The 14,106-nt window shown below is 41.1% G+C and overlaps 1 protein-coding gene across 2 annotated transcripts in view; it reads left to right on the top strand.

Moving 5' to 3' along the window:
- Positions 1 to 799: 799 nt before the first annotated feature.
- Positions 800 to 14,106, top strand: part of TAOK3 (TAO kinase 3) — a 182,800-nt gene continuing 169,493 nt past the window's right edge. For both annotated transcript variants that reach the window (XM_059894253.1, XM_059894254.1), the window contains exon 1: positions 800 to 1,084. The gene's annotated coding sequence lies outside the window, so the exon portion shown is untranslated. The remainder of the gene's footprint in view (positions 1,085 to 14,106) is intronic.

Below are 14,106 nucleotides of genomic sequence, written 5' to 3' on the forward strand. Positions count from 1 at the left end.
AGCCTTGCTAAAGCTAACAAGGGTTCCCCTACCACACAGTTCCTGTTCCTACTTGTCAACATGATTATCATAACCCACAAAGTGAGTATTTCTTAAGCTTTGTCCTTGTACCTATCAAAATGTGCCCCGTCAGTGTTGAATGCCTAAGTGTGCTGAGTATGCATCTAGTATATAGATTTTTTTTCCCCCAACAGCATCAAACTAACGTCTGTTGAACGCAGTGCAAGTAAGGGCAACTCCCTTGCCAAAGATATAAAAGACTTTAAATCCAGGAAATATTTACAAGTCCTGAGTAAATAAATGCCATTATTAATTTATGGCAGAATTACTTAGAAAGCTGTGCCAGGTCTAACGAGGGAATGGGGGCCCCAAAGGCTCTAACATGGTGGTCCCAGGGAGTCCCAGAGGGCCTTGGTCTCTGGGAGTCTCCCAAGAAAAGTAAAGGCTCAGTGAGGAGTGCCATGAACTTTGACCCCAACTCAGCACAAACAAGGCAGACCGCACCCGAGGCGGGCCAGTGGGTAACTGAAGTTGCAAGGTCTTCCGCATCTGAGGAAACCCCGCCCCGTCCCGCACCGCCCACCTTCAACTTCGCCAATCCTCGGGCGCCATCGACAGCTCGGCTTCCCAGGCACCTCCAATCAAGTACCTATATCCGGCCCCAGGTCTGCGCCCCGCGATCAGGGAAGGTCAGTAGAGAGCCTATCGGAGCCTGGCTGGGGGCGTGGTCGGGGGCAGGGGGCAGGGGGCGGGCGGGCTGGGACGGCTGGGCGGAGCGCGCTCGGCGCAGTCGGGTGCGATTGGCCACCCCTGGCAGGAGCCGCACCTCGGACAGCAGCAGCGGCGGCCGCGGGAGGGTCTGTGTGGCTCCCGGTGGTGGCGGCGGCTGTGGGGACCTGTGTGAGAGAGTGGGACCCGACGCGGAGACCGCGGGCGGAGGTTCCGCGCGGCCGGACCCGACACTCAACGACTGGACCCGGGGATCCACCGGGGAACAAGCGGCAGAAGAGCGACTCGGTAACAAGTGTGGGAGAGGAAGCGGCGGCGGCGACGCCGGGCCCGGGGTGGTGACAGCAGGTCTGAGGTGAGAGCACCGGGGCGCGGGGAGGTGACAGAGTGAGTCGGGGCGGGGGGACCCAGGGCGGGGTGGGGTCGGCGAGGACCCGAGTGAAGGGAATTCCGGGAGTGGGTTTGACAGTCTGGACTGTGGAGAGGAGACCCCCAGAGGGGCCGGCCCCGCGGGTCTGAGAGGGGGACTCCGAGAGGACTTGGGACAGAGCGGGTGTGAAGGGAGGGGACCCCCAGAAGGGCTGGAACAGTGGGTCTGAGGGGGCACCCCCAGAGGAGCCAGAACAGTGGTTCTCAAGGGAGGGGACCCTGAAATGGGCAAGGACAGCGGCTCTCAGCGGCAAGGGGACCCCGAGAGGGCTTGGGACAGCAGGTGTGTTAGGGGACCCCTACGGGGGCTGGCACAGCGACTGTCACGGGGGACCCGCGGGGGCTGGAGACCCGGGTCTGAGGGGGGACCCGGGGGGCGTGCGGTGGAGGCGCGGCCCCACCCTGCGTGGGTGAGGAGAGGGGGCCTGGGTCCGGGTCGCGGCGCCGGGTGAGTCGGGACAGCCGGCCGCCGCTCCCCGGGTGCACTCAGCCGAGCTTCCTAAGGGCGGAGTGGGAGACGGAGGACCGCCTGAGCCCCTGTGATTCTGGGTGACTCTAAGGAAAGGGGATTATGTAATGAGACATCTTCTAGGAGAACGCGCAGGCTGGAGGGTCTGGCCGAAGCGCGGGGATCTTGGAAAGGGCAGTAGCGAGGGGCTGGGGACCTCTGCTCACTGGCCCCCTGGCTTCCCGTTTGTTTCTCCGAGTTGGGCTTGGATGCCTTGAAAGTGAGGGGCTTCCTGACCTCGATAGCTTCATCAGGATGTAAAAAGTTGGAGAGGGCTTCTTTAACTCACCACAAACCAAGTGGAAAGGGAAAGGGACCCTTTCGGAGATGCAAGTTTTGGATTAATTAGGCTGTTTATTTTGATAGACCCTGTCTTTTTCACTTCGGCTCAGCAGGGAGCTCAGAAACTTTTTCAGGTTCGGCAGCACGTCCGTATCAGTGTTTACAATGCAGACTCAAAGGAACTATATACTAAGTTGGACTGTTTATCTTTGATGTGTTGGAAAGATAGTTGGAAGATCAAACTAAATTTTGAAAAGAGGTTTTGGAGTCGCCAAACTAACAGCACTTTCCGATTAGATTTCTAATTCTAAAAGCTACCAGGACTGAGTTTTAGACATAATTCCAGGACAAGCTAAGGAGAGAGATAAACCTATTTAAACCGGACACTGTACGCGCTGGTGGGAGGCAAGTGTGTGTCTATTAAAATGCTGAAACAAATAGTGGAAAGCGATAGGGGGTGGGAATTGGGGGGCAGCCTCCTACTTTGACGTATATGAAAATTAAACTAATGACCAGGCTAGTTGTTTGGAGTACTTAGGATATGTTAATACCGCCCCGACTACCTCTCGAATGTTCTCTTGAATGCACACGCTTTGTTATGGTTGCACCCAGCAGTTTTGCATTTGAATTTTTTAACCTCTTTTTCTCTGTGTGTTGCTTCTCCTCACCCCGTATCTTTGCGACGAGTTTCTTTTTCATAGAAGCAGACTTAGAAAATGATGGTTTGGGGGAAACACTAGGGAATGTAGTTACTGTGTCATTTTGCAGTTATGTAGATATCTTCTTTGTTTCAGGTTTAGAATAATGTCTTATTGGAAGCCTTTGCCCGTGTTCAGTAATGGGCAACTAAGAGGAAGAAAGGAATGCTGTACTGTTTCCCAAAGACATAGTGTAGAAGGCTTACAGAGAACTGCCTATTTAAATCCAAGACAAAAATTACTGAAGACATCTTACATCAGGGTGATAATAAGTAGAGGGAATGTGTCACTTGAGGATTCTTATTTGATATTACCTGATGCAAAACAGTTTTTATATGGTTTCAGAGAGCGTGGAGCTTGGTGTGGTTATTAAAATTCCACCAACTAGCCGTCCTCCCCTAAGAAACAGAAGTTATGGAGGTGAGGGGAACAACAGTAAATACACAAATACAAATTTAAAATATGAGACACTATATTTAAGATGTATTAAGTGTAACTTTTTTTACATTAAATTTATTTTTCCAGAACCCTAGGTAGAATTCAAGTAAAAGTAAGGTCAGTTAACTCAAGAGGGTTATTTACAAGGGGCATGTATTCATTATGTAGGGCATGTAACATAGGAAATGGTCTTTGGAAGGATTGGAAATCTCAGTAACAATAATTCTGCAAAGTAATAGAAATGTTTAAATGTTTGAGCAGATAAGCTCTTCCTTCATGCTTGTTAGCTCATTTCTGTCTGGTGCAAATGAAAAGTGTCACTGTAATAAAGTTTTTAGTGATAGGAAGGGTCTATAGTAACTATTCCCAGGGACAGGGGGTAGGGTGGGGGGGGTAGGTTAGGAGCGTAGGAATTCTGTGGGAATTTATTTTCATTTGTTTCACAAAATAAAACTACATTTTGAGAAGCTATTAATATGTAAATTAGTTACACCTATGCTCATTTTAACTCTTTCTTTTCAATTGAAAAATATAATCAAAAGAAGAGGTTAAGAAGGAGCCTTACACTTCCATATGAATGGTTATAGCCACCAGAGAATGCAAGTTCTTTTTGGTGCAGAGTTCTTAAACTATCCTTAGTCTTAGTTTAGCAGGATGCAAGTAGTGCCCAGTAAATACAATAACCCACTTTATACTTTCTTTACCACTTGAGTCATATACAGTCAAACCATTGTAATCTCAGAGTCTACCTTGATATCTAATTTGGTTTAATGTTTAAGCCAACCTGAATAAAAGTTCTCATTGCTTGTCAGTGTTCATACTTGTTGGTTTCAGTGGTATGGGAGAATGAATGAAAAGTAACTATTGGTACTTTTACTTTAGAGTCTATTTATTTAGAGTTTATTTTAGAGCCATTAAAAGCATCTTTCCTTTATAGTCTTTTCTTCCAGTCTTTGTTTCTTCCCTCCCCCGAAAAAGAAAGGACACTGACAGACAGACAGGCAGACAGAGGGAAAGCTTCCATCGAAAAGTGCTTTGTGACTGTCCTAAGCAAAGACTTCCTTTCAATCTTCAGTGAGAGATTCCCATCAATTAGAGAGGATAGTTTTGAATTAGTAATTTTGAGTTATGGGATAATGTACAGTTTAGTTTTGTGATTATTTAATTATAACATCCATTTAATTGGTTACTTTGTCATTTGTGAGGATACATTAAAAGTTTGTTACTATTCTTAAATTTAGAGTGACCTTAGTAAAAAAAAATTAATGTCTAACTAATTATGGATTAGATGTGTTGAATTTATGGGCCAAAATGTGATGTAACTCATTTACAAGCTATGGGCAACCAAGTTAAAAACAAGTATTCAGAATTTTTATGATAGTAGGAATTAAATTGATAAATTTTATCATTCCAGGTACATGTTGTTAAAGTTACCTAAATACTTTATAAATCAACCTAATGCAATTTTTTCTGCCTGACCTGAGATTTGTTAGAGACATTGGAGTATATTTAAAGTCTTTGTAAATTATTTCTGTTTTACAACAGAATGACATGGGGTCAGTTTTTTGATTTAACACAGATCTGCTCCTAACCATGGTCTATCTCACAAATACACATTTATCACCCCCAGAGTGAGTGAGAAAAGGAACATGCCTTGGAATAAACATTTTACAGCTAGCAAAACCTACTCCCATGTGGCCCATGTGGCTTTAGCTCCTAACTCTGGGAATTGACATGCTGGTGTCTAGTGTTTGGGGCCCTTTCACCTCACCCCTGGCCTCAGTGAAAATAATGGATAGCAAAATCAACCCCATATTTGTTATGCTTATTATTTTAGTCAATTATCAAAGTACTCATTGGAAGACTTCAATTTTACTTCCTTCCACTATTTTTGATGGGCAACGGGATAACCTTTTATTTCCAAATCAAACTAGGACTCTGTGCAGTATTTATTTTTATATGTGTCACTTTCTGTCTAATGACACTGGCTTTGGTCCGTAGCAATCAAGGCTTATGACAATTCAAATACATTTTATTTACCCATTACAATAGATGGCACTAATCAAGGAAGAATGCTCTCTTAAATAAACTAATAACCTCATTAGTCTTGGGAGTAGGCACACAAAACAGAATTGGAGTTCATGGCCAATTTTCCATTCTATTGTGAACATTAGCCTTTACTTCTTGAAGGCTTTGTGTGTATATACACAAATATTTCCCAAAACCACATAAATATAGTTTTTAGCTGATCTAGGTCAAGACTTAATAGCAGAGATACAAAATTACATTATACTTCATGTACCTCTATGCGTCCCTTGTCTCTTGTGCAAATTTCTCTTCTGTCATTGTACACCAGTTCCTTGTTTACGTGTGTTTGTCTTTCACAAATTTGTGAGCATGTTGAGGTTAGAGATGGTCTTGTTCATCTTTGCATCCCCACGCCAAGTATAGTACCAGGCACAGAGTGTGAAGGATGCTCACTAGATGTCAACTGAGTGAGTGAATGAATTAATAATCACCAAATTAGTAGATTATATTTATGTTCACATTTAGTTTCTTTTTTTTTAGAATTTTATGTATTTATTTATTTATTTATTTATTATACAGCAGGTTCTTATTAGTCATCAGTTTTATACACATCAGTGTATACATGTCAATCCCAATCTCCCAATTCATCAGACCACCACCCCCAACCCCCCACCGCTTTCCCCCCTTGGTGTCCATACGTTTGTTCTCTACATCTTTGTCTCAATTTCTGCCCTGCAAACCGATTAATCTGTACCATTTTTCTAGGTTCCAAATATATGCGTTAACATACGATATTGGTTTTTCTCTTTCTGACTTCACTCTGTATGACAGTCTCTAGATCGATCCACGTCTCAACAAATAACCCAATTTTGTTCCCTTTTATGGCTGAGTAATATTCCATTGTATATATGTACCACAACTTCTTGATCCATTCGTCTGTTGATGGGCATTTAGGTTGCTTCCATGACCTAGCTATTGTAAATAGTGCTGCAACGAACATTGCGGTGCATGTGTCTTTTTGAATTATGGTTTCTCTGGGTATATGCCCAGTAGTGGGATTGCTGGATCGTATGGTAATTCTATTTTTAGTTTTTTAAGGAACCTCCATACTCTTTTCCATAGTGGCTGTATCAATTTACATTCCCACCAACAGTGTAAGAGGGTTCCCTTTTCTCCACACCCTCTCCAGTATTTGCTGTTTGTAGATTTTCTGATGATGCCCATTCTAACTGGTGTGAGGTGATACCTCATTGTAGTTTTGATTTGCATTTCTCTAATAATTAGTGATGTTGAGCAGCTTTTCATGTGCTTCTTGGCCATCTATATGTCTTCTTTGCAGAAATGTCTATTTAGTTCTTCTGCCCTTTGTTGGATTGGGTTGTTTGTTTTTTTAATATTGAGCTGCATGAGCTGTTTATATATTTTGGAGATTAATCCTTTGTCCATTGATTAGTTTGCAAATATTTTCTCCCATTCTGAGGGTTGTCTTTTTGTCTTGTTTATGGTTTCCTTTGCTGTGCAAAAGCTTGGAAGTTTCATTAGGTCCCATTTATTTATTTTTGTTTTTATTTCCATTACTCTAGGAGGTGGATCAAAAAAGATCTTGCTGTGATTGATGTCAAAGAGTGTTCTTCCTATGTTTTCCTCTAAGAGTTTTATAGTGTCCAGTCTTACATTTAGGTCTCTAATCCATTTTGAGTTTATTTTTGTGTATGGTGTTAGGGAGTGTTCTAATTTCATTCTTTTACATGTAGCTGTCCTGTTTTCCCAGCACCACTTATTGAAGAGACTGTCTTTTCTCCATTATGTATCCTTGCCTCCTTTGTCGTAGATTAGCTGACCGTAGGTGCGTGGGTTTATCTCTGGGCTTTCTATCCTGTTCCATTGATCTATATTTCTGTTTTTGTGCCAGTACCATATTATCTTGATTACTGTAGCTTTGTAGTATAGTCTGAAGTCAGGGAGTCTGATTTCTCCAGCTCCGCTTTTTTCCCTCAAGACTGCTTTGGCTATTTGGGGCCTTTTGTGTCTCCATACAAATTTTAAGATTTTTTGTTCTAGTTCTGTAAAAAATGCCATTGGTAATTTGATAGGGAATGCATTGAATCTGTAGATTGCTTTGGGTAGTATAGTCATTTCCACAATATTGATTCTTCCAATCCAAGAACATGGTATATCTCTCCATCTGTTGGTATCATCTTTAATTTCTTTCATCAGTGTCTTATAGTTTTCTGCATACAGGTTTTTTGTCTCCCTAAGTAGGTTTATTCCTAGGTATTTTATTCTTTTTTGTTGCAATGGTAAATGGGAGTGTTTCCTTAATTTCTCTTTCAGATTTTTCATCATTAGTGTATAGGAATGCAAGAGATTTCTGTGCATTAACTTTGTATCCTGCAGCTTTACGACATTCATTGATTAACTCTAGAAGTTTTCTGGTGGCATCTTTAGGATTCTCTATATATAATATCATGTCATCTGCAAACAGTGACAGCTTTACTTCTTCTTTTCCAATTTGTATTCCTTTTATTTCTTTTTCTTCTCTGATTGCCATGGCTAGGACTTCCAAAACTGTGTTGAATAATAGTAGTGAGAGTGGACATCCTTATCTTGTTCCTGATCTTAGCGGAAATGCTTTCAGTTTTTCACCATTGAGAATGATGTTTGCTGTGGGTTTGTCATATATGGCCTTTATTATGTTGAGGTAGGTTCCCTCTATGCCCACTTTCTGGAGAGTTTTCATCATAAATGGGTGGTGAATTTTGTCAAAAGCTTTTTCTGTATCTATTGAGATGATCATATGGATTTTCTTCTTCAGTTTGTTAATAGGGTGTATCACATTGTTTGATTTGCGTATATTGAAGAATCCTTGCATCCCTGGGATAAATCCCACTCAATCGTGGTGTATGATCCTTTTAATGTGTTGTTGGATTCTGTTTGCTAGTATTTTGTTGAGGATTTTTGCATCTATATTCATCAGTGATATTGGTCTGTAATTTTCTTTTTTGTAGTATCTTTGTCTGGTTTTGGTATCAGGGTGAGGGTGGCCTCATAGAATGAGTTTGGGAGTGTTCCTTCCTCTGCAGTTTTTTGGAAGAGTTTGGGAAGGATGGGTGTTAGCTCTTCTCTAAATGTTCGATAGAATTCACCTGTGAAACCATCTGGTCCTGGACTTTTGTTTGTTGGAAGATTTTTAATCACAGTTTCAATTTCATTACTTGTGATTGGTCTGTTCATTTCTTCTATTTCTTCCTGGTTCAGTCTTGGAAGGTTATACTTTTCTAAGAATTTGTCCATTTCTTCCAGATTGTCCATTTTATTGGCATTGTGTTGCTTGTAGTAGTCTCTTAGGATGCTTTGTATTTCTGCAGTGTCTGTTGTAACTTCTCCTTTTTCATTTCTAATTTTATTGACTTGAGTCCTCTCCCTCTTTTTCTTGATAAGTCTGGCTAATGGTTTATCAATTTTGTTTATCTTCTCAAAGAACCAGCTTTTAGTTTTATTGATCTTTGCTATTGTTTTCTTTGTTTCCATTTCATTTATTTTTGCTCTGATCTTTGTGATTTCTTTCCTTCTGCTAACTTTGGGTTTTGTTTGTTCTTCTTTCTCTAGTTCCTTTAGGTGTAAGGTTAGATTGTTTATCTGAGATTTTTCTTGTTTCTTGAGGTAGGCTTGTATAGCTATAAACTTCCCTCTTAGAACTGCTTTTGCTGCATCCCATAGGTTTTGGATTGTCGTGTTTTCATTGTTATTTGTCTCTAGGTATTTTTTTATTTCCTCTTTGATTTCTTCAGTGATCTCTTGGTTATTTAGTAACGTATTATTTAGCCTCCATGTGTTTGTGTTTTTTACGTTTTTTTCCCTGTAATTGATTTCTAATCTCATAGCGTTGTGGTCAGAGAAGATGCCTGATATGATTTCAATTTTCTTAAGTTTACTGAGGCTTGATTTGTGACCCAAGATGTGATCTATCCTGGAGAATGTTCCGTGTGCACTTGAGAAGAAAGTGTAGTCTGCTGTTTTCGGATGGAATGTCCTATAAATATCAATTAAATTTGTCTGGTCTATTGTGTCATTTAAAGCTTCTGTTTCCTTATTTATTTTCATGTTGGATGATCTGTCCACTGGTGTAAGTGAGGTGTTAAAGTCTCCCACTATTATTGTGTTATTGTCGATTTCCTCTTTTATAGCTGTTAGCAGTTGCCTTATGTATTGAGTTGCTCCTATGTTGGGTGCATATGTATTTATAATTGTTATATCTTCTTCTTGGATTGATCCCTTGATCATTATGTAGTGTCCGTCCTTGTCTCTTATAACATTCTTTATTTTAAAGTCTATTTTATCTGATATGAGTATTGTTACTCCAGCTTTCTTTTTTTTTTTTAACATCTTTATTGGAGTATAATTGCTTTACAATGGTGTGTTAGTTTCTACTTTATAATAAAGTGAATCAGTTATACATATACATATGATACATATGTTCCCATATCTCTTCCCTCTTGCATCTCCCTCCCTCTCCAGCTTTCTTTTGATTTCCATTTGCATGGAATATCTTTTTCCATCCCCTCACTTTCAGTCTGTATGTGTCCCTAGGTCTGAAGTGGGTCTCTTGTAGACAGCATATATCTGGGTCTTGATTTTGTATCCATTCAGCAAGCCTGTGTCTTTTGGTTGGAGCATTTAATCCATTCACATTTAAGGTAATTATCGATATGTATGTTCCTATGACCATTTTCTTAATTGTTTTGGGTTTCTTTTGTATGTCCTTTTCTTCTCTTGTGTTTCCTACTTAGAGAAGTTCCTTTAGCATTTGTTGGAGAGCTGGTTTGGTGGTGCTGAATTCTCTTAGCTTTTGCTTGTCTGTAAAGCTTTTGATTTCTCCATCTAATCTGAATGAGATCCTTGCCCGGTAGAGTAATCTTGGTTGTAGGTTCTTCTCTTTCATCACTTTAAGTATATCATGCCACTCCCTTCTGGCTTGTGGAGTTTCTGCTGAGAAATCAGCTGTTAACCTTATGGGAGTTCCCTTGCATGTTATTTGTCATTTTTTCCTTGCTGCTTTCAATAATTTTTCTTTGTCTTTAACTTTTGCCAATTTTATTATTATGTGTCTTGACGTGTTTCTCCTTGGGTTTATCCTTTATGGGACTCTCTGAGCTTCCTGGACTTGGGTGGCTATTTCCTTTCCCATGTTAGGGAAGTTTTCGACTATAAGCTCTTCAAATATTTTCTCGGGTCCTTTCTCTCTCTCTTCTCCTTCTGGGACCCCTATAATGCGAATGTTGTTGCGTTTAATGTTGTCCCAGAGGTATCTTAGGCTGTCTTCATTTCTTTTCATTCTTTTTTCTTTATTCTGTTCCGCAGCAGTGAATTCCACCATTCTGTCTTCCAGGTCACTTATCCGTTCTTCTGTCTCAGTTATCCTGCTATTGATTCCTTCTAGTGTAGTTTTCATTTCAGTTATTGTATTGTTCATCTCTTTTTCTTTGTTCTTTAATTTTTCTAGGTCTTTGTTAAACATTTCTTGCATCTTCTCGATCTTTGCCTCCATTCTTTTTCCAAGGTCCTGGATCATCTTCTCTATCATTATTCTGAATTCTTTTTCCGGAAGGTTGCCTATCTCCACTTCATTTAGTTGTTTTTCTGGGGTTTTATCTTGTTCCTTCATCTGGTACATAGCCTTCTGCCTTTTCATCTTGTCTATCTTTCTGTGGATGTGGTTTTTGTTCCACAGGCTGCAGGATTGTAGTTTTCTTGCTTCTGCTGTCTGCCCTCTGGTGGATGAGGCTATCTAAGAGGCTTGTGCAAGTTTCCTAATGGGAGGGACTGGTGGTGGGTAGAGCTGGATGTTGCTTTGGTGGGCAGAGCTCAGTAAAACTTTAATCCACTTGACTGCTGATGGCTGGGGCTGGGTTCCCTCCCTGCTGGTTGTTTGGCCTGAGGCAACCCAACACTGGAGCCTACCCGGGGTCTTTGGTGGTGCTAATGGAGGATTCTTGGAGGGGTCATGCCAAGGAGTACTTCCGAGAACTTCTGCTGCCAGTGTCCTTGTCCTCAGGGTGAGCCACAGCCACCCCCCACCTCTGCAGGAGACCCTCCAACACTAGCAGGTAGGTCTGGTTTAGTCTCCCATGGGATCACTGCTCCTTCCCTGGGTCCCGATGTGCACACTACTTTGTGTGTGCCCTCCAAGAGTCGAGTCTCTGTTTCCCCCAGTCCTGTCAGAGTCCTGCAATCAAATCCCACTAGCCTTCAAAGTCTGATTCTCTAGGAATTCCTCCTCCCGTTGCCGGACCCCCAGGTTGGGAAGCCTGACGTGGGGCTCAGAACCTTCACTCCAGTGGGTGGGCTTCTGTGGTATAAATGTTCTCCAGTTTGTGAGTCACCCACCCAGCACTTATGGGATTTGATTTTATTGTGATTGCACCCCTCCTACCGTCTCATTGTGGCTTCTCCTTTGTCTTTGGATGTGGGGTATCTTTTTTGGTGAGTTCAAGTGTCTTCCTGTCGATGATTGTTCAGCAGTTAGTTGTGATTCTGGTGTTCTCGCAAGAGGGAGTGAGAGCACGTCCTTCTACTCCGCCATCTTGGTTCAAGCTCTCCACACTTAGTTTCTTATCCTCACTGAGGGCTTTTAGTACATCAGAAGGGTGTTAAAAGAGTGATTCTGTTGGAACACAAGAACAAATGTTAGCATTATTTATCTGCCATGTAAGAAACAGCATGATACTCTGCATTGGAAAGAGAAAGGGCCTCAGACTCAGAGAGACCTAGGCACCTATTCTGGCTTCGTCACTATGCCAGCTGGCTTACCCTTGTTAAGTTACTTAAGTCTTTAAAGCTCTCAATTCTCTCATCTATAAAATAAGAATACAGAACTCACAAGATTCTTATAAGGAATAAATGAAGCAATTTATGTAAAGCACCAAATGCAGGGATAAATGCATAGGAAATGTTTAATAAGTGGTAGCTGCTTATTATTTTAATCACTTTAAACAATTTTTTAGTGCTGTTTTTTGCTCTACCCTCAGTATCTAATCACTTGCTGAATCCTACAGCTCCTGGCTCCAAAAAGAATAATTAAGAGATTCATACATAGGGAAACTGAGACTCAGTTAGGGTGAGTGACTTCCCAAGGCCATACAGACAGTGACAAACTTGACCACTGTGGCCTAGATCTGTTTTTTCAACTGAAGACACTTTTTATTTTATACCTCTTAAAGGTCCAAGAAAGAGCTAATGAGAGCCCTAATAATGGGCTAGGGAAGGACTGTGACAATTTTCCAGCCTTCTTCTCTTTTTCATCCTTCCTATATACACTGTTGCTCTCTTATTTTGCTGTAAAGTACAGCTCTGATTTTGTCACTCCTATGTTCAAAACCTTTAATACCCCTTGGCCTACTAAATTCAGTACAGATTTATCAACCTGTTTTGTGGCTTTGGGATTCCTATAGCCCCATAATCCATCTATACCTGTATCTATATATCTGTATCTATCTCCTGTGCCCCGGCCAGAACAGCCTGCTTACAGCCAACCACTTACTGATTTGCCACCTTCAGGCGTTTGTTCCTGCCATTTCTTTTCCCTAGAATGCCTTTTCTGTTCCTCATATTTCAGACCTTTTTTTTTGGCTGTGCTGCGTGGCTCGCATGATCTTAGTTCCCTAACCAGGGATGGAACCCAGGCCCCGGCAGTGAGAGCGCCAAGTCCTAACCACTGGACTGCCAGGGAATTCCCCAGACCTACTTTTAATGCCATCTTTCCTGGGCCCTTCTCTGATTATCTTTCTTGCTACTCTCTCCTTTAAATTCCCTAAGTACTTTGTACATTTTCTTATTACACTAATATTCTCTGTGATAATGCATTATAGGGTTTGTATTTGTCTGATTCTTCCTAAATGTCCATCTTCTTGATTTTAAAAGGACGGTGTCTTACACACCTAACCAAGCGTCTTGTAACTAGTATCTGTTCAATAAATATTTGTCGAATCGCGTTAAATTTAAACACTTGTTTTAGGTTCAAAAATAATGTTTAAATATAATTATTGCTACCAGTGAAGATAACGGATAATTCCTAAGTGAAGAACTTACTTCTGATCCTGACAGTTGGTAAATTGATGCCACTGGTAGCAAGTATTTGGAAACTTGTATGTCCACATTCAGCATGATAATATTCCCCGAAGTGACCTTTGACTCTGAGTGTTGGGGATTTGTTGTTTTGTTTCCTTAAGTGATGTTTTTATCTGTAAGGAATGGGTTCCAACTTCAGGTCTTTGGAAGTCTGTTTTCCTTCCTCTAGGTATTAGGAACAAATGAAATAAGATTTTCTGTCATTTGCAACAGAACGTGGTGATCAGTTGAGTCAGAGATGGAGGCTGGGAGAGCTCTATTACCCTGGTCTTCCAAAGGGCAGTTCCTTACTTTGTGATACAAGCAACTTGCAACTGTGAACAAATAAGCTCATTGTTATCCTTATCTTTCATATTGTATTCTTCGCCATACTGGGGAGAGGACACCATTCTGACACACCGGATATTTTATTTATGTCTTCGTTTGTCTTATATCCCTACACTAGAATTTAGACTCCATGAAAGCAGAGATTTTTTTTATTCATTGCTGTCTCCCCAACTCATAAAACAGTGCCTACCTAGCATGTAGTAGTTGCTCAATAAAGATTTATTGATGGACTAAATAGATGAATTTGGCTCTGGGAATTCCTCCAATTTGTTGGCTAAAAAGAAGGTTTCGTTATTTGAAACATAGGAAGTAAAATCCTAAGGAAGTAAAGTATGTCTGGGAAGAGTAGAGGTTATCTGTATATTTTATTCTCTGGGCTTTACATTTTTTTTTGAGCAGCCTTGAATTTAGTGTATTTTTGTTTTATTGAATACAAGTAAAAGCCATTCCTACCACGACATCATACATCCAAGATGACCGTGTCCCAGTCTGGCTACAGTCTAAGAAAGCTATGTTCATTGTAATAAAATCTAATGGAAG

This window comes from Balaenoptera ricei, chromosome 14 (assembly GCF_028023285.1).
Source record: "Balaenoptera ricei isolate mBalRic1 chromosome 14, mBalRic1.hap2, whole genome shotgun sequence".
Classification (NCBI taxonomy): Eukaryota; Metazoa; Chordata; class Mammalia; order Artiodactyla; family Balaenopteridae; genus Balaenoptera; species Balaenoptera ricei.